A 21,834-nucleotide genomic window follows, 5' to 3' on the forward strand; every position below is an offset into this window, starting at 1 on the left:
ATTTAGAAATTATAAAATTCCAAACCCCTGCCAGGAATCGAACCCGGGACCTCCCACTAATAAGACCACAGCGCTCACCACTGCGCCAGGGAGGTCGTCAAAAATTGGCTGCTGAATTGATATTTCAGGTAATTACCAAGCAATATGACTAAAGGCTGACATACATAAATGTAAAAGCCTGTTAATAAAAGATTAAAAAATAAGAAGCTATGACTACTTACACTAAAAAGCTTAAAATAAAGAAAAATTATTAAAAAACTGACTTCCAAAATCACTACAAAGTAAAAAATAACTTTTGTTTCTAGTAAATTTAATAATTGTTTAATATATTGTACACGTGGAATCCATCCATCAATACAGCCCGATCCGTCCAGTAGTTTGAGCTGTGCGTTGATAGATCAGTCAGTCAGTTAGTCAGTCAGTCAGTCATTCACCTTTTCCTTTTATATAGTTCGATAAACGGAGCCTTTGTATTTACTATAGATAGAGGAATAAGTATTTAAAACCCATTTCAAAGCAGATAATTATTCGTTTAAAAGAAAATGAAAATAGCAAACAGTGTTTGTTTATCCATTCCATTAATGGATTTTCTTCAATGATTTCTTTTATTAGCGCTTCGGTGGGTAGACTAAAACATTTATTTTTATAGACTGTGGTAATTAGTGGTCTGTTTTGTTCATTAATCAAAGTAAATTGTGTTGTTCTCGTTGCAATCGAAACCCAAAATTCAAAAGACATTTAATCAACTAGTCAGAAATCATTTATTCAGCTAGAAAATCTGTTTTTATTAAATTAATCCTTTATTCAGCCAAAACCAATGATATATGATAAAGATAGCTCTATAGCTCTCGATAAACCAAGGAACCGACCAAGGGTTATACTCCTTGCTTCTTCAGAATCCACTCATTAGAATGAAGAAATACGTATTTCACGATTTCTGAACATTTTACCCCCAAGGGATTCAAATAGGGGATGAATGATTATACGAAAGTCCGTCATTTTCCAAGTTCTATGAAAATTGCTATTTGGGTTTTCGGAAAAAATGAAAAATTGCGTTTGAGGAATTTTGGAAATTTCATCACGTCATCGATTTTCAAAAATTCACTCGAGTGAAGCCAGGGACTGACTGGAAAAGATTTTTGAAAATTCAACCTCTATGGCGGTAAAATAGGGGTAAGGTGTAGTCCACGCGGAAGAAGTCGCGAGCATTAGCTAGTTAAGTATACGTAGCCGATGGGTATCAAAGTGTTATAATCGCAAGACGTTGATACAGATTTTGTTGATGTTTGTGGTCCTCAACAAATAGGAGCCCCTTAATATCGTGGCCAGCCAACGACCGTTTACGACAATATTGACTGAAAAACAGGCACGTTTAGCAATAAGAGTTGTTACTGTTTATGTTTATTTTGGTCTCGGGCTTCTGAGATGTATTTAAATGAAACGGTTAGCATCGATATAAATGACAAGATATGCCCAAGCGAACAAAATTTTTCACGGTTTTGGAACCAAATAAATCAGCGCCACCTCTTAGATACTAATGAACGACCCGTTTGAAATCCAGACGTCACTGAGGTTGCATTGGTGTTAAATAAATATTTTAGGACCAATGAGTCGGTGCCATTTGGCTTGTTCAATGGCCCTGTCCTTACGAAGTAATATATAAATCAATGACGGTGAGAGACCCCGCAGACTGCAAACTTTAAGTCGGTTGAATATCTTGGTTTTTATCTCTATGAGAGAGATATCTGAGTGTCTTGCTAACATTTCAGAACCTCAATAGCTCAACGGTTAGAGGAGCGGACTGAAATCCGAAAGGTCGCCGGCTCAAACCCCACCCGTTGCACTATTGTCGTACCTACTCCTAGCTCAAGTTTAACGCTTAATTAGAGGGGAAAGGGGAGTCTTAGTCATCATTAAATAATATTCTTAAAAAATAAAACTGTAGAATTTGCCTTCCGAATCTGCTATAAATCACTACCCATATTATAAACGCGACAGTATCTTTGTTTGTTGGTTTATTGGTTTGTCCTTCAATCATGTCGCAACGGAGCAACGGATTGACGTGATTTTTTGTATGGGTATAGTTAAAGACCTGGAGAGTGACATAGGCTACTTTTTATCCCGGACAATCAAAGAGTTCCCACGGGAATTTTTTAAAACCTAAATCCACGCGGATGTAGTCGCGGGCATTAGCTAGTAAAAATATATTATGTAACTTATGTTTAATCTGAACGTATCAACATCAATGAATACTTATCGGAGCAATTCAGCGCCTATATAAGAAGGTATTAAACAATTTTATGTGCGTCATAAATTACTGTCAAAGTTCAGTATAAAGTTCGCAAAGTACCAGAGGAGATATAAAGCTCCCATTAATTACTGCTATGTCAAATCAAAAAGCAATAAAACGTATTGGACTAAGAGCTCGTGTGGGCCAGAACTTCGTTATTTTATAAAAGCTAAAAGTTTCTATGCGCATTGCCACCAAGACATGGAGGGACGAAGTTTAGATCATTTTGGCTTTGGCAGATAACCGGTACCTGCCAGACACCCTTAAACTTTAACAAATTGTTAAAGCAGGCAGGTGGTTGCCACGATACTAAGTGTCTGGCAATGCATGACGTGATTTATAATACTATTCCGAAGAAAATATAAAAAAAATACACTTCATACTTTGACGAAAGATTTGTTACCTGTTATCTGCCAAAGCCACGATGATTTAAACCACATAGTAGATGATCGTTTCCACCTGTGTTGGGGATAATGCGAATACAAAACTTCAACTTTTTTTAAATAACAAAGGTCTGGCCGTCACAGGATCTGGCTCCAAAAACGAGACTGTGTGTGAGGGACATTTTACATTTTCAAGTATAAAGTTTACAATCGTTTTTATGCTTTCAAAACGTAGATCACTGCGATTGTTCTTGCTTCATACCGAAATTGGTACTTTAAATGCTAGTAGATAAGAAAAACAGATATAACTCCTTAACCTGTGAACCCTACTTAGCCATGATAGTTTTCCTTTAAAATTGATTATATACTGCTGTGATTTTTTTCACGTTCCTATATATACTACCATTTGGCTGATAAAGGAGGGGGGACACTTGACTCTAATAAAAATTAGCAATTTAAATCATCATATTTTACAAACGGATCTAGAAATCGAAAAATGCTGTTCTCACACCCACAGTATTTTTAAAAGACCTACTCAACGATACCCCACACTATAGGGTAGACGAGAAAAAATCATCTCCACTTTACATGTAGGGGAGCTACCCTAAAAAAAAATTTATAACACGTTATTCAGAGTTCCCGGAGCTTCTGAGGAGGGCCAGCGAAAGGGTTTTGGTAGGTAGAAATCCCACATAGCCCGATTGGGAATCTTAAGAAGATTAAATTCTCCCTCGAAAAAAGACTATTACGGCTTTACTAGGCTATCACGCATTACATTATAATAATACTTTATTACAAAGCTGACTTCACAATATGAATTTCGTTCAAAAATTGCTTCTCTATATATCATTGAATAACCTAACGAATATAACGTAGGTACCTTTATATTGATGTAAGGATTCATTGTAAGAGAAGATTGGCTTTCCAGATTTGAATCTTGGAAGCCAATGAAGTTAATGAAAGATAACAATGAGCCATTATCTACCATTGGGTACGACAATATCGCTTATATCGATATAAGAGCTGTCCGTTACAGACAAACTGTTACAGATATGGCGTAGAACGGTAGAGGTGTGCCAAAAGATAATACTAGAACTACTCGTTATACTTAGTTACTGATACTAGTTTACTGATTGATCTTTCTTATGATCTCACAGAATTAAGAAAGTGGATACCAAAAATATATTGTTCGGTACTTATGAATATAAAAACTGGCTAAGTGCGTGTTAGACTCGCTGCTCGCGCACCTAGGGTTGCCAGATCGCCAAACCTAATAGCCGGACAGACCAGCCAGTTTGGCCGGACATATGGGTAGAAACTGAACACCCAAAATTATTGAGGATTTTGTGTCTTAGTATTAATAGGTACGACAAAAAAAATTGTAGGTATCTAAAATCAAGCTTTTTTATTATTTTCATAAATCTTGTTGTCAGGCGGCACTGCCGCCTACGAGAGCGACCGACACCGACAGTCGACTCGCCTGCGCTCGGCCACGCTCGTTTGCGAAATGCAAAAAGCCTAACAAAAACCGGACAAGCCCGACACCGTTTATTTTGGCCGGACTTATCCAGACGCCTGGCAACCCTACGCGCACCGAGTGTTCCGTACTACAGTCGTATTTTTCAACACTTTGCACGATAAAAAATTTTTACAAAAAAAATAAAAACCGACTTCGTTACATAAACACTAAAAATTGAAAAATAATTTAATTTATTACCGAATATATTATGTATACAAGAGTTATTATAGTCCCATAATAATACTTTTTGGTGCCGGTGCCAATTAGCTTTAGCTGCGCGAATCGTCTAGACTTCATATTTTTATGGGACTCCACAATGGCACCTCATTGGCACCGACCCCAAAAAATATTATTATGGAACTATATTAACTCTTGTATACATAATATATTCGGTAATAAATTAAATTATTTTTAAATTTTTAGTGTTTATGTAACGAAGTCGGTTTTTATTTTTTTTGTAAAATTTTTTTATTTCACAATTTTTAGTGGCCCCATGGAATTATGCTATGACTGGTTAAAAATCTACTGTTTACTAAGCTATTACACTGATCGCGAGCAATTTACTCTTATCCGTTGAGGAGTTCCAGTATCTATCTTCGAAGATGTTCATCAGATCTTGACCAAATTGAAATGGGACCAACTTTGAAGTATATCCTTTCAAACAAAAAAAGAATTTTCAAAATCGGTCCAGGCGTTTTTGAGTAATCGGGGAACATACATAAAAAAAAAAAAAAAGATTCCGACGAATTGAGAACCTCCTCCTTTTTTTGAAGTCGGTTAATAAATCAAAAACTAGCATATATAAAAATCTGCTTTAGAATGTGCAGGTACAGGCCCTTTCATATTATGATATCCCACTTGATATCTTATTAATCTTGCTTTGAATGTTGAAAATACTAATTAATTATTTGTTCATGAACATATTTTAATTTTTTTGTGATGTAACCACCAATTCACGCTTTTCAGATTTTTACTTTTGTGTGTGTTATGAGACCTACCTGCCAAATTTCATGATTCTAGGTCAACGGGAAGTACCCTATAGGTTTCTTGACAGACCTGTGATGATGATGATGATTCAGATGGCGAAATGTGAAATTCAAACTTTAAATGCATTTTTATTGCAATTATTATCGATCGAATAAATTTTTTGTAAATTTTTTGGTAGTGATAATAAATTACTTTAGGATCAAATTAAGACACTTTTCAAAAAAGGTTACCCTAATTTACTTAATGAAAATTTGTAGATACGTTCTACAAATAAATTTTATAAGTGTCTACGACTTTCCAGATTTCTGTAAAAATGTTTAGTATTAAAGGTATTAAAGTTGCACGGGCTCAAAGATTTTCATACATATGAAAACCCAACTAACCTAGTTGGGTTCTCATGTGTATTGAAAACGCTGGGGTGCGTGCTAGGGTTACTTTTCTTAACACATTTCCCACATGTAAAGCGTGTATTACAAGCCCTCTGGCCTCATTATTAACTTCACAATACAATCAAAAGTTAGTAGAGCCCCTTGAAAATAAATAAGAGCGGGCTGCCTGTACTCATATCACAGTTTTCGTATTTTCCGGGCTATTCGCACCACTGGAGTTGGATGACTTGTCTTTACTCGAAACTTAGATTAGTATTTTAGGCAGATTTGTAATTGACCTACTAAGTATAAAGCCCTATTTGAAAAATATAAATTTTACACGAGAACTAAAAATAGCGCTTCGACGAATGCCAAATAGTGACTGCTTTTAAACTCTATCACCATCATCATCATGATCAACCCATCGCTGGCCCACTACTGAGCAGGGGTCTCATTCCAGATTTACAAGGTTGAAGCTATAGTCTACAATATTTTGTTCCGTTTGCCGTGGAGACCCTGGGGCCATGGAGTCTTAGAGCTAAAAAAAATTAACAGACATTTTACCGCGATTAATAGCCTCATCTGGTGACAGAAGGGCTAGCTCATTTTTTGCACAACGAATCAGCCTGGCTGTCCAGCGCAGGAATGCAGCAAGAATTCTTGACACCATTTCACGTGATCATGATTTGTATAGTAATTAGATAAGGCTAGCTCTAAGTTTTATTGTAATATTTTCACCTGTTGTTAAAATTAAGATATTATGGTGAGGTTAGTAAACAAATAGGCTTTGAATGATCATTTTCTTTTTTGTTTTAAACTAGAAACCCGAATATAGGCTTTACTTTTTGAGTGTAGATTTATACGCTATTGTTCTAACAATTACCATTCATGTCATTATTTTGTTTAGCTTTTATAAGATAAAAAGCTTCGTTTTCCCTTTTCTTATGGGCGGAAAGAGTGAAATTACCTCTGTCCCTCATACTTCCTGTCACTTATTATTTGGGTGCCTACAAGACAAGGGTGAATACGAACGCTTCATATCTCTTCCTCAACTAACAAAAGGAGGTATTTGCTCGCCAGTGGGTCATTTTATTTTTAAATGTACGTACCTACTAGTTCAAGCTCGCGATTTCATCCGAATGGTTATAAGATTTTTTGAATATTCTGTTATCCTGCATTTATTGGGATTTAGTATTTACTCAAGTAATATAGATTATTTTAATCCTTATCGTTGTAGATCATAGAAATGTAGTGTAAAGTTTTAAAATAATAAATACTCTAAATCGTTTAATCCGTAGCAATCGTTAATCCAATATGAATCACGGCTACGAAACAACGAGCAAACTGTCATTAGTCATTAAATTAAGTCAACTGTCATTAATTAATCAACTAGTACACCGGTGCGATGTCATCATTGACTCTACAGTCAGAGGAACCGAAGGGTGCCTCGGTAATGACATTATAGTTTAATTTATAGAATCTACTTGATAAAATATGTGCTTAAATTACTGCTTTCGTACATAAAATATATTATTATTAATTGTGTTATTTCTCGGAAAAGCTTAACTGTAATTTTTATTCAAGAAACGAAAAATTTCAGTAAGTATAAATATAAAACTCCGTTTAATCCGTAGCGATCGTAAATCCAATATGAATCACAGCTACGAAACAACAAACGGACTATCATTAAATTAAATCAACTGTCATTAAATCAATTACACCAGCCCGATATCATCGTAGACTACAGTCAGAGGAATCGAAGAGGCCTCGGTAATGTCATTATTTAGTTCAATTTACAGAATTGGCTTGTTGTACACACATGCACGTGCCTTAGCTTTAACAAGAAAATATACTATTATTGTGTTATTTCTAGGAAAAGCTTAACTGTAATTTTTCTTCAAGAAACGACGGTAAGTATATCAATGAAACTGCGTTTAATCCGTAGCGATCGTAAATCCAATATGAATCACAGCTACGAAACAACAAACGGACTATCATTAAATTAAATCAACTGTCATTAAATCAATTACACCAGCCCGATATCATCGTAGACTACAGTCAGAGGAATCGAAGAGGCCTCGGTAATGTCATTATTTAGTTCAATTTACAGAATTAGCTTGTTGTACACACATGCACGTGCCTTAGCTTTAACAAGAAAATATACTATTATTGTGTTATTTCTAGGAAAAGCTTAACTGTAATTTTTCTTCAAGAAACGATGGTAAGTATATCAATGAAACTCCGTTTAATCCGTAGCGATCGTAAATCCAATATGAATCACAGCTACGAAACAACAAACGGACTATCATTAAATTAAATCAACTGTCATTAAATCAATTACACCGGCCCGATATCATCGTAGACTACAGTCAGAGGAACCGAAGGGGCCTCGGTAATGTCATTATTTAGTTCAATTTACAGAATTAGCTTGATAAATGTGTTTAAATTACTGTTTTCGTACACAGATGCGCGCGCCGTACCCTCTACGCCCGATCAGAAAGCTCAGTGTATATCCCGATCGTGTTAGAGTGTAGATGTCCTCACCCTACGATTTTTCGGGATCGCGTAAATATATCGGACTATATCGAGTGACGGTTTTAAGTGGAATTAGTGCAAGTGAAGTGAAGTGAAAGTGGTTTAAGGTAAGGCGCCAATTTCAGTAAAATTCACTTTCATCATTAGCGTAGAGTTGTTTGTTTTGATGCATCTTCATTACTAAGGGATTTTATGTCGTAGTAAAATTATCATTCAAGTGAAAACGCTTTTTCGAGCGTGAGTATACCTAATTAGAGTCAGTTTTGTTTTATTTTTCTGCTTCGTGAATTTTATATCACTTTCGCTCTGATTATTTTTTCTAGTGTTCTTCATGCTGTATCAGGTCATGTGCCTATTATAAAATTATAATTTGTGTTGCCTATTGTATATACTTAATATATTTTTTATTTATTAATAGCGATTCAAAATTTTACCTTTGAATTAAGTTTTTTTATTTCTGTATTGATACAGTTATAACTTATAACAATACATTCTTCAGAGTAGGTATGCAATATCCAATTTAATATCTATAGTTGATAGATGATTACTATATTTACTAATTGTTTGGACTAATTTGGTAGCAGGATCTATTATGAAATAAAATTAGAAAATAACTGTTTATGCCTACGTTTTTAGGTTACGACACGAGAAAAGCCGCCTTTTCACTTTCCACCATGCTCTAATTTGCTTGTCTGTTTTCTTGCTCTATATTCAATCGAAACATGAATTCTACTCATTCAGTACGATTTGAGATTTCTAGCGCTATGAAACAGCAAAACATAGGTGGGTTGATCTTAGGATTGACTTTCTCCTATGTACCTTTTGATGATCTTAATCATAATCATTTATTTTGCTAGAATATGGTACATTTACATATTATCTACATGAGGTCTTAAGGATTAAGTAATCACTGATGATTTATTAATTAAGAACCTAGCTTATTCCCGCGACTTCATCCGCGTGGACAACACACTTCTATTTTACCCTCTTAGGATTTGAATTTTTAAAATACCTTTCTTAGCGGACGTCTACGTTAAAAACCGGCCAAGTGCGAGTCAGGCTCGCGCAATGAGGGTTCCGTACTACAGTCGTATTTTTTTGACATTTTGCACGATAATTCAAAAACTATGATGCATAAAAATAAATAAAAATCTGTTTTAGAATGTACAGATGAAGACCTTTCATATGATACCCCACTTGATATAGTCACTCACTTCTAAAGTTGAAAATACTAATTATTAGTTCATGACCACAATTTAATTTTTTTGTGTGATCTAACCCTAAATTCACGGTTTTCAGATTTTCCCCCAGATATCAGCTATAAGATCTACCTACCTGCCAAATTTCATGATTCTAGGTCAACCGGAAGTACCCTGTAGGTTTCTTGACAGACAGACAGACAACAAAGTAATCCTATACCCTTATACCCTTCCGTTTTTCCTTTTGAGGTACGGAACCCTAAAAAGCTAGCCGCATGCAAAATTTCATCCTGATCCGTCAGTAGTTTGAGCTGTGCGTTGATAGATCAGTCAGTCAGTCACCTTTTCCTTTAATATATTTAATAAAAAGTAATTTTTCCAGTTTTTACAAAATTAATATTTTGTCACTGATCTTACCACACCTTACCTAAGTTACCTTACTTTACAAACGGTAAGATCAGTAAAGGTAGGTAGCTTAACAAGCTCAGTTTAGTTTGATAGTCTTTTCGAAGAAACCCTTACCTTACTTTCGGTAAGGTCGCTAAAGGCATACCTACCTTAGCAACCTTTGCTTCGTTTGATAGCAGCTAGATATTATTTATTTTCGAAGCAACTGTAATCTTACCTTACCTTCAGTAAAGTCTGAAGTAAGTTGCTTTTTAGTTTTATCAAAGTAAGTTGCTAGGTATATTTTGTAGATAGGTACCTAGCAACTAATATTACTTTTAGAAAGGACTCTGATTTATTTGTGAACTGTACGTTCGGTAAAGGATTGTAAAGGTGCCTTTGTAACCTTGCCTTAGATAGATAGCTTTATTTCTTTGCGAAAAGACGATAGGTTATTGAGCAATACGGTATTTGACAACTAGTCAAATCAAATACTATTTATCAAACGTGCGCTTAGTACGCGAGATTCTATGAAATAATGGAATGTGACGTCACATCATAATGACGTACTTTTTTAGTTTAATCGATAATTTGAAATGGTTATTAGACTTAAAACTAACAAACAATTTTACGTATTTTGGAACACCCTATATTTAATAATCCCTGAGAAATAGTTTATTTTTGATGTAGTCAAATACCCAATTGTTACTCTTTCCGTGGTAAATAACGCTTCATTAAATATAGGCATAAATATAGGAAAATATTCACCTACGCTGACGTAATGGAGACAACGTTGATATAGAATTTGATTTTTTTCTTTCGGTCTGTTTGTTATCTTTTCACGAATCAACTCTGTACTAATCTTGACAAAATTTAGAATATAGATAACTTTCATCCTGGAGACGGACAGAGAATAATTTTTATCCCGAAAAATCAAAGAGTTCTAATGAAGTTGTGGGCATCAGGTACTTAATATAATATAAAAAAAAAAAAAAAGATTCCGACGAATTGAGAACCTCCTCCTTTTTTTGAAGTCGGTTAATTATAAAACACCAATATAAATGAAATGTGAAAGTCCCCATCGATCCGACATTTGCAAAAAAAGAAATTCAAGGTCAAAGTTCCCAAATATGGGTTTTTGCGTTTTGTGCCAAGCGACAAGTTTTATCATAAAAATATGTCAAACCAAAATGGTCATGCAATTATCTTATAAAAATTGTCTTTACCCTTTTTTTCCTAAGAGTCACCGTTTCTGAGATATTACGATTCAAATAAGTAGTTGAACTACACTACAACTGTAGGGCGATTGTCTAAAACCTGCATCAATCATTATTACAATCTCAATTGTTCTGATTGGCTGAATTTGTGCGATTCTTGTTGCAACAATGCATTGTGGCCAATAGTGAGCGAGCATTAACCAATCAGAGATGATTGCGATCGTGACATTGTAGCTGTCAAACAACCGCGGTAGGGCCGCTGGACTATTAACAAAAATGATATTTAGAGTTTGTAATAAAGAATGTACTTATATTATGTTGGCACATAGCACAAAACCTTTGTGAACACTTTGAGGAGTCGTTTCTTGTAATTATTTCGCAACAAGAATGCGGGCGGCAGTCTTGAGGCTAAATTAATGCAGCACTGGAATGCTGAAGTGTTGAGCCTAGCAGCAACAGGTCGGCTTTGAGTTTTGCTGTTTAATTGTTTGTGTAAAGCAGTGATAGCGTAGTGGTTAAGACGTCAGACTCCGATTCCGGAGGTCCAGGATTTGACTTCGTGTACACACCTCTAACTTTGCGGAGTTATGTGCGTTGTAAATCTAAATATATAAAAGGAAAAGCTGACTGACTGACTGACTGATCTATCGAGCTATCAACGCTCAGCTGAAACTACTGGACGGATCAGGTTGAAATTTGACATGCAGATAGCTATTATGACGTAGGCATCCGCTAAGATAGGATTTTTGAAAATTCAACCCCTAAGGGGGTGAAACAGGGGTTTGAAATTTGTGTTGTCCACGCGGACGAAGTCGCGAGCATAAGCTAGTAGTAATAATTTTCTTCAAAAGTGAAGGAAAACATCGTGAGGAAACCTGCCATGCCTGAGAGTTCTCCATAATGTCGTCAAAGGTGTGTGAAGTGTGCCAATCCGCACATGGCCACCATGGTGGACTATGGTCTAAACCCTTCTCGTTTAGAGAGAATAACATAACTCCGAAAAGTTAGAGGTGCGTGCCCGTGATCGAACCTCCGACCTCCCGAATAGGAGGCGGACAACTTAATCACTAGGCTATCACGGCTCAAATTTTAATAAGACGAAGTAAATTTATAGGACCTAATTTCACTAGTCTACCAATCTGCTTTTGGCAAGCGTGATGGACTATGGCTTTCTTTGTTTGAGCAGTCGTGTAAAATGAAAACGAAAACATTTGACCCTAAGACCTTTCAGATTATGCCTAAAGCGTCGAACTATTGAGGTTTTATATATCTATAGGTATTCTACACAGTTATCGCTTCGTAAATATCTATAAGTGAGTCTCAAGAACATCTCAAGACCTAAAGTATCTTTGGAAACAATAGGCTGAAGATTCTTGATAGGACACACACGCGTTATCAAATATCTTCGATATTAGTTACTGAGCTAAGAATGTGCTTTACTATCGAGTGCTCGAAAATACCACAGTTTAATAATAATACAGTGCGGTGACAAGTATAGAGGTATTACAACTTAAAATTAGAATGTTCTTGGTAGGACATCCACATGTTATCAAACATCTTTGATATTAGTTTCTGAGGTAATTGGCAATGGACAAACATAGCACGTACAAACATAACCTACTCTCACATTGTAGTAGTATGTTGACTCATTAGGCCTTGTCCCCATATGTATTACTAGATGATGCCCGCGACTTCGTCCGCGTGGATTTAGGTTTTTAAAAATCCCGTAGGAACTCTTTGATTTTCAGTGAAAAGTAGCCTATGTCCTTCCCCAGGATGCAAGCTATATCTGTACCAAATTTCGTCAAAATCGGTTGAACGGATGGGCCGTGAAAGGCTAGCAGACAGACAGACAGATAGACAGACACACTTTCGCATTTATAATATTAAGTATGGATTTGCCCGATCCGATCGCCGTATTCGTATCGATGACGCATAATATCATGATCGCAAAGTAATATGTGGACAGGTGATTATACGCAGTCGTGACTCGTGATAAGCGGCCTCGATACGCTGCTCTGACACAATACGCGATACGACCGAAACTAGTCGGGCTAACGTCGACTAAACGCGTGAGTAAAGCCGGGACAGATATTTGTCAAAAACCACATCTCCATGGCTGCCATCATCATGAGGCATCCAGACTTATACAATGGATTGATTGTTATTTATTTCTGGCGAGAATGCACTATGAGTCATATTTAATTGTTAACTGTTTGAATCAACATAAATTTCATGTTTAACTTCTAGCTGATTTTAATTGTTAAGGTTCGTACGCACCTGAGCGGCGCGGCGCGGCGCTTCAGTGAGCTTCACGTCGCGGCACAGAGCTTCAAAATATCATTTCTATCATTTTGTATGGCGCATATCGCACTAGAGCGGCGCGGCGCGGCGCTTCACCGCGCGTTGCCGCGCGGCACGGCTGGAGAGAATATTTTGAAGCGCACCGAAGCGACGCGCAGTGCAGTGACGCTAGTGCGACATACCCAGCGGCGCGGCGCGGCGCTTCAGTATGCGTACGTCGCTCGAATAAGATACACGCGCATCTTGTTAGGTATTTAAAGTACAGGCAAGAATCGGCAAGATAGACCTCAAAATAAATAACGTAGGTTTAATTTTTGACACATGACGTGTTCCTCATGCTCTTAGAAGTATATCCTCAAAGGTCCCAACCCCTAGGATGTCGGCTTCCCCCCTTCCCAGTGTCTAAATGTATAAATGTCTCTCCGAGCGTTATGAGAAAACATCAATGGTAAAATAATCCTGATTAAATAACTATAATATATTATGTACATATTATACCTACCTACTTCATCTAGGTAGAATTAATAGTTTCGGAAATATGCCTACCTATTGTTGTACTTGTGTTTATATTATACTAGCTTATGCCCGCGACGTCGTCCGCGTGGACTACACAAATCTCGAACCCCTATTTTACCCCCTTAGGGGTTGAATTTTCATAAATCCCTTTTTAGCGGATGTCTACGTCATATTAGCTAGTTAGCTAGCCAGCATGCCAAATTTCAGCCCGATCCGTCAAGTAGTTTGAGCTGTGCGTTGATAGATCAGTCAGTCAGTCACCTTTTTCTTTTATATAGGTATTTAGATATAATATGTACCTGTGTTTACCTGCCTATTTTATATATTCTATTGCACATAAAACAAAGACATTTTGCGAAAATGCTTTTTCTAATGTAATTTCCACAGAACCTAAGGGACTAGCTGATGCCCGCAACTTCGTTCGCGTAGATGTAGGTTTTTTAAAAATCCCGTGGAAACTTTTTGATTTTCGGGATAAAACTAGCCTATGTGTAGGTACACATAGGCTACTTTTATCCTACAGGGTATAATCTATCTCAGGTATATAGGTACTAGTAGGTAATTCCCGGAAATGTGCTCACCTATAGAAAAATCTAAATCCACGCGGACGAAGTCGCAGGCATCATCTAGTTGCATTTTTTTTTAGATTTTTAATCCCGTGTGAACTCTTTGATTTTCCGGGATAAAAAGTTGCCTACCTCTGTCAATTCCCGGAATGCAAGCTACCTCTGGTCCAAACTTCATATAAATGGGCCTTTAACAATCCTGTGGAAATTCTTTCATTTTCCAGGATAAAAAGTAGCCTGTCCTTCCCCGGGATGTAATTCAACTTTGTACCAAATTTCATCAAATTCGGTTAAGCTGTTGAGCCGTGAAAAGCTAGTAGATAGACAGACAAATACACTTTTGCGTTGATAATAATATAAGTATGGATATGCATAAATATTTTTTTATAATTTCCATAAAAACTATCATCATCATCATCATCAACCGATAGATATGTCCACTGCTGGACACAGGTTTCTTGTAGGATTATATTACCGACCTGTGTGGTATACCTATTGTTTCTAATGTAATTTCCACAAAAACTATTAGGCAATAGCATAAAGAATTTTGTCTTCGACATTCTGAAGTAAATGTGAAATGGTACAGAGTCATTAAGAAGGCGAGGAAACAAAATGTGATATCCTTCTTGATATCGTGACTTTGGTATGTCAGCAATCCATTTCTTCTTCTTTTTTAGGGTTCCGTACCTCAAAAGGAAAAACGGAACTCTTATAGGATCACTTTGTTGTCTGTCTGTCTGTCTGTCTGTCTGTCTGTCTGTCTGTCTGTCTGTCCGTCTGTCTGTCAAGAAACCTACAGGGTACTTCCCGTTGACCTAGAATCATGAAATTTGGCAGGTAGGTAGATCTTATAGCTGACATTTGGGGAAAAATCTGAAAACCGTGAATTTAGGGTTAGATCACACAAAAAAAATTAAATTGTGGTCATGAACTAATAATTAGTATTTTCAACTTTCGAAGTGAGTGACTATACCAAGTGGGTATCATATGAAAGGTCTTCACCTGTACATTTTAAAACAGATTTTTATTTATTTTTATGCATCATAGTTTTTGAATTATCGAAATCATACGACTGTAGTACGGAACCCTCATTGCGCGAGCCTGACTCGCACTTGGCCGGTTTTTTCTCTTCGATAATTCGTTCTTCTTCTGCACAAAAAAGAAATAATAATCAAATCCTCTTCACTGTCGCTCATCTTGCGACGTTGTTGCTCGTACGCGAACGGGTGTAAAAGTGACGCGCAAGTGACGCGAGCTGCCGCGTACTGAAGTTGTAGTGCGGTAGGTACCGTCGAGCGGCCTGAGGTGAAGCGTTCTGCAGTCGGACTGAAGCGCCGCGCCGCGCCGCTCAGGTGCGTACGAACCTTTACGTTAATGATTTGTGACGTCACAGGAAGTATCATTTAGTTCAATCACTTTGCAATTTGTAAAATACCGGAAGTTAAATAGTACCAACCTTTAAAATACATCAGTTTTGCTGTCCTGTCAAATTGGTATAAAAAGCGTAGGATTAATAAACATGCCCCCCCCCCCCCCCGATAAAAGACGCCCTAAGCACGTCCTTAACGACCCCGACGATCAAATCATGACCGACAATGCACCCTATCTCGTAGGGCTACACAATACAACCTCATCACAGCGTCTTCGCCGGCCATATCGAGGTCCCCGATTTCTAACGTCACCCGGACGTGGACTTACGCCTCGGCCTCGGGGGCGTACGGACTAACCAGTAGTCCAACAACTCCACCCATCCCAACGTCATCCTAAGCCGTGGTCCGAGCCTCACAGGAGGCGCCCTTAGGAGGACGTTGCCCCCCGACCTCTCGAATTATTTCTTCGAGCCCTAGGGCTCACCCCCAGGCGGAGCTTCGCGCTCGCCAACCCCCCCGGTGACGCTGTAGCGGCCAGTAGGGCCTACGCAGCATAGTCAATCCGAAACAACACACAAAAAATAAACATGGCGGTCATTGTGAGAATTAAGTAAAGCGCAAGCTATGCTTAAAAATACAGTGAAGTGAAATTGGAAACTGACTATTATTGAAGACCATCCCTATACTTCTGGAACATATTATATTATATAATGGAAATCACTCACGATAGTTTAAACGCTAAAAAAGTAAAGCAATTGCTTAAATTCAGTAGGTAACAAAATATACCTACTCATTTAAGTAAGAGTGACAAATCTGATAATGTGTAACGAACAGGAATCACACCTTCGTTAAATACACATCAAAAGACACTCCGCAAAAACCCTCAGGGGTCACAAACCCTAATCTAAATTGTCGACAACCACACGAGAACTCCGCTGTATACTGCTTGAATAATTATAAAAGGTAACGTATTGTTTATTCAATTTAAAGTATTCAATACATAAGTTACGAGAAAAAATACATGAAGAGATGAAGAAATAAGGACTTATTTGTGAAAGTTGGAGTGGAAAATCTAATAAAATTATGTTGAACACACCTTCATTAAACACATAAAATAAACTTCAAAAGACACTCCCCAAAACCCTCAGGGGTCACAAACCCTAATCTAAAGTGTCAACAACCACACGACAACTAAGCCATATACTGCTTGAATATATATAACAGGTAACGTATTGTTTATTCACTTTAAAGTATTCGAAATCATAAGTTGTGGGGAAAAAGCATGGAGAAATACCGAAAGTAGGGTTTCGTAAATACATAGTAAAAAAATCTTCTTTTTTTTCGACTACTAAAAAAATTGTAACAAAATTGGTTTATTCGTGATCGTAGGCGCTTGATGGCTTGTCTGGGCACTGCACATTCGTCTATTATTAGCTCAAATCTACATACAAAGTATGCGGTTAGTTGTATTGTTAACAATACAAAATACAAATATAAATAAAATTACTACGAAAAGTTTTTATACTAAATTATTAGTATGAATATTAATTTATTATGAAGATTCGATGTCGAAATGTATTTATATGTAAAACTAAGAATGGCAAATTTAATAAAATAATGTTGAACACACCTTCATTAAACACATAAAATAAACTTCAAAAGACACTCCCCAAAACCCTCAGGGGTCACAAACCCTAATCTAAATTGTCAACAACCACACGACAACTCCGCTATCTGCTGCTTAGAATAATAAAGGTTTATTGCTTACTTAGGGCAGGTGACACGGGATGATTAATCGCTGAGGAAATGTTCACCACCCCTGGGATCGAAAATAAATCCATCAATCTTGTTATAATAAATTTTCGGCTGTTCTGTTTTTCGGTGCAAATTTTCGTGCATGTGTTTGCTAGGGAAATTTTGTAAAGCCTGTTTTATACTTTCGGCCTTAGACCAAGTATAGTATGCGACGAGATGGCAATCGGGATGGGGACGCCCCGCACACTCGCACAGTCCCTGCGCTAACCCGGTGCGGCATAGTGCGGATGACCCCGACTGCCATGTCGACTTGCCGCGTACTATAGATATGTACTACATAATATCAGCAGTTCTCTCTCTTGTCAGCTTCTATTACTTTGGCTCGCCTTCTCTTATTAGTAAGGTCTATTTTAATATAAGGTGCTTAGAAGTAAGGTAAGAGCGGTGATATCCTAGTGCTTCTATTCGGGAGGTACGATTGGCAGACTTCACACATCAGAACATTATGGAGAACTCTCCGGTATGCAGGTTTCCTCACGATGTTTTCTTTTACTGTTAATCTCTTAAAACGCACATGACTCTGAAAAGTTAGGGGTGCGTGCCGGGAATACTCTCAGGACCCCCTATCTCCCGAATATGATGCGGACTAGCAGGACCCTCTTTAACCTATTGGAGGCCCTGGGCACATTAGGATAATGGGGCCCTTATATGATCTTAACAGAGTACCTACTATTTTCTTGGTATAAATAGGCAAAGAAACGTACAATATAAGCTTTTTATTGCAAAAAAATTAAAGTTCCACAGGAGTCCAACAAAAAAAAAGCACGAGCGAAGGGAGCGCAATTTTTTTTTAAATATTTACAAAAAATATAATTGGTAAATGCAACTAGCAGGGACTAGTGGGCCCCTATCGATCGTGGGCCCTGGGCACGTGCCCATAGTGCCCAGTGGGAAAGAGGGCCCTGCGGACTAGGATATCACGGCTCGCCAGGGTGTGTAGAGAAGGCATTAATATTTTCCTCATGTGACTCCCTCGGCTCTAATCCGTAAACATTTCGCTGCATCGCAAAGCTCCGGGAATATTAAATTGGCATTACAGCGTATTAAAATTTTAAGAGCACTTAATTGATATATATAAAAGGAAAAGGTGACTGACTGACTGACTGACTGACTGACTGACTGACTGACTGACTGACTGATCTAGTATAGTATCTGCGCGGTATATTAAAAGCAGTTAAAAGACTCGCTTTGAAAAAATAACTACCAGTTTCGTGATCTTTTCTACGCTTTCCAATATGGGAACTTGTCCCTTTAGACTCTTACCCATTATTTTCTCTTTAGCTGCTTTTTCTGGTTCTGGTTTCCTCGTGAGCGTCTATGGTTCCTGTTACATATCTAAATATATAAAAGGAAAAGGTGACTGACTGACTGATCTATCAACACACAGCTCAAACCAGCTCAAACTACTGGACCGATCGGGCTGAAATTTGGCATGCAGATAGCTATTATGACGTAGGCGTCCGCTAAGAAAGGATTTTGGAAAATTCAACCCCTAAGGGGGTGAAATAGGGGTTTGAAATTTGTGTAGTCCACGCGGACGAAGTCGCGAGCATAAGCTAGTTGATATTAAGTTGAAACATCGAGTAGGTAGGTACAGTAGGTAGGTACAGGTAGGTAGGTACAGGTTGGTAGGTAGGTAGGTAGGTAGGGAGATGTAAGATTAATAAATCACAAGATAGGGTAAGAAAATATGATTATAAAATTCTAATTTTTGAAGTGAAATCTCATTTAGGCGCGTTGGGCGAATTTAAGACGGGTAAAAACTTCAAGGTTGCGTCACCGACATGGTAATTTTATTATCCATACTAATATTATTAATGCGAAAGTGTGTCTGTCTGTCTGTATGTCTGTCTGTCTGTCTGCTAGCCTTTCACGGCCCATCCGTTCAACCGATTTTGACGAAATTTGGCACAGATATAACTTGCATCCCGGGGAAGGACATAGGCTACTACATAGGATACTTTTTATTCCAGAAAATCAAAGAGTTCCCGAGGGATTTTTAAAAACCTAAATCAACGCGTACGAAGTCGTGGGCATCAGCTAGTATAAAATAAATTCAAACCGGACACAAACTTGAATTTCAAATATTTTTGGAAACACTTTCGAATTGAATTTTGAATGTTTTTTGAAAACAAGATTGTGATTGGTTGACTTAAAATGGTTGATTTTTGGCTCTATCATTTGTATGGGATTACGTAGAATGTAATCATTTATCGAAGGTATTTTCAAATGTGAAATAACATGGAAATAACTCTGGTTGTCACATGAAATAATCTCTCTGTAGCGACATTATTTATATCAACGATAATACCTTTTGTAGCCATTCTTTGTGTTTTAATATCAATTATTTTTCGGCGAAAGCCTATTGTTTATTGAAATTCAAAAGGCGACTTAAATGATTAAATTATTTATATGCCTTTATTCCGATGTTGTGAAAAATTTCCAGGTTACTGGAAAACAATGAAGATTTATGTTTGAATTTGAATGTTTCATAATTTTATCCTTTGAATATATTTTGTGAAAATTGAGGAAGCGTTTTATTGTAATCAAATTACCGTTTTTTTAATCATTATGTTTACACAGACTTTAGTGGTGGCATTTGAAGCCACTTTTTTTTAAGACACTTTAATTTTTCCATTAAACAATTATTGTATAAAAAAATCTTATGCAGGTATAACTCCCGCAAATTGCTATTGCGCTGGAACCATGTCTCATTAACATCGAAATGACGTCATTTTGACGTCAGCCGAAATAAAAATATACCTCGAACTACAAAAAACAAAAATACCAAACTTATTCTAGAACATAAAAATTACAAATCGAAAATAATATCATCTAAACCACCGCAACGAGGCAGGGTGCCCAGAACGCTGGCAGCGTTACCTCGTTGAATGGCCAGACTAATATGCTGACCGAGGTAACTGCCAGCCCTCCGGTCCCCCGTGGATTCCGCGAGACGGGATGAAAGGTCCTTAAAAAAGGATCTAGCATCCTCGCCCCACGAACCCATGGTCTCCACCCCAAAAGGCACAAATATGAAACTATTTTCTATATTCTCATATTTGCGCCTCTTGGCCCTTTCTGCCTTAGTAGCCGCCGCTCCGGCCGCCACGGAGGTCGCCTGTACGTGTGACAGCGCCAGTATATCCACACACGTGGCATCCCACACAAGCGACCTACCTTGCTTCCACGGGACAAGAGTCATACCGTCTGGTCTCTTGCCATCGCTACGTGCCAAACCATTTGGTTCCAATACTGCAGGCACATTAGCCGTGACAAGAGACCTACGTATGACTCCGTTCAAGGAAGCATGACGGGAAAAACGACCGGCACTTTTGGCACAAGCAAGACCGTGGTGACCATATGTGTCCACTGCCTCGCCACAATGACAAAGATGTGGCTGTTGAATCCTAGCGCCAAGCCGAAGACCAACCGCGATAGTAAGTGTAAGGTGGTCTAAAAGAGTGCCTATATGTTTTGAAGGGAGAGCTTGAAGCCAATAGCTTGATTCTCTCGTAGACACTGCGAGGAGACGCGCGCGATCTCTTGCAGAAGTTGATGAATTTATCAACTCCTGCAAAACGTCTGCACAAAGCGCGTCATCCCACCCCCTTTGAGAAAACAAAGATACCGGCTCATTACTAGGACATGCTAAATTGAAAGCTTCTAAAAGAAGAACCCAAAGATGGATTTATAATATTGCCAAAGAGCTTTAACGTACTATACGCAGAAGATAGAAAAGCTGGTAATGATACACTGCTAATTTTACGAATGCCTAAACCACCGTAGCGAACCGGGAGTGAAGCTTGTGTCCATGTCGCGCCATCAAAAGGACAATTTAGAACTTTGGAAAGTGTGTTTCTGATAATATTATATATATTACCTCGAACTAACTCAAAACTTCAGTCTAGTGCTGACGTCACGAAAATATTTACGGGACTTATACAAACAAAAATATTGAATGCAAATTATAGACTGCAGAGGTAGATACTTGAAGTCGGCTTTTTGTAAGAAACTTAAACTTTTTCCATAAAATAACATAAAATGTATGAAGTAGAGAGGGTTAATTTTCCTGAGTCATTGTCCAGGATAGGTTGGGGATGTGTTTTCAGCACACTTGGAGCGATAAAACGGCACAATGCAACGTTTGACACAAAAGACGACCTTTGTATAGAGCCCGTGTCTCGTGCCGCCGACAAATGGGCCTCTTTAGTCTTTTAACATCCACGAAATGGTGAATATCATGAGAAAAGGAGGTTTATTATTGTTGTTTTATTAGCGAACACGGTTATTGAGGTACGATACAATACAAACGTTTTTTATCGTACGTAAATGGATAATACGAAAACTACACCAATATTTTTCTTTTTTACTGTCG

At 37.7% G+C, this 21,834-nt stretch overlaps 2 protein-coding genes across 2 annotated transcripts in view; one reads left to right on the forward strand and one right to left on the reverse strand.

Moving 5' to 3' along the window:
* LOC117982034 (zinc finger and BTB domain-containing protein 17-like) overlaps positions 1-21,834 on the reverse strand; it is a 216,961-nt gene that overhangs the window by 143,994 nt on the left and 51,133 nt on the right. The window lies entirely within an intron of this gene.
* LOC117982145 (uncharacterized) overlaps positions 8,060-21,834 on the forward strand; it is a 328,575-nt gene continuing 314,800 nt past the window's right edge. Inside the window, exon 1 of the mRNA XM_034968440.2 lies at positions 8,060-8,189. The gene's annotated coding sequence lies outside the window, so the exon portion shown is untranslated. The remainder of the gene's footprint in view (positions 8,190-21,834) is intronic.

The sequence above is a fragment of the Maniola hyperantus genome, chromosome 5, assembly GCF_902806685.2.
Source record: "Maniola hyperantus chromosome 5, iAphHyp1.2, whole genome shotgun sequence".
Taxonomy (NCBI): domain Eukaryota; kingdom Metazoa; phylum Arthropoda; class Insecta; order Lepidoptera; family Nymphalidae; genus Maniola; species Maniola hyperantus.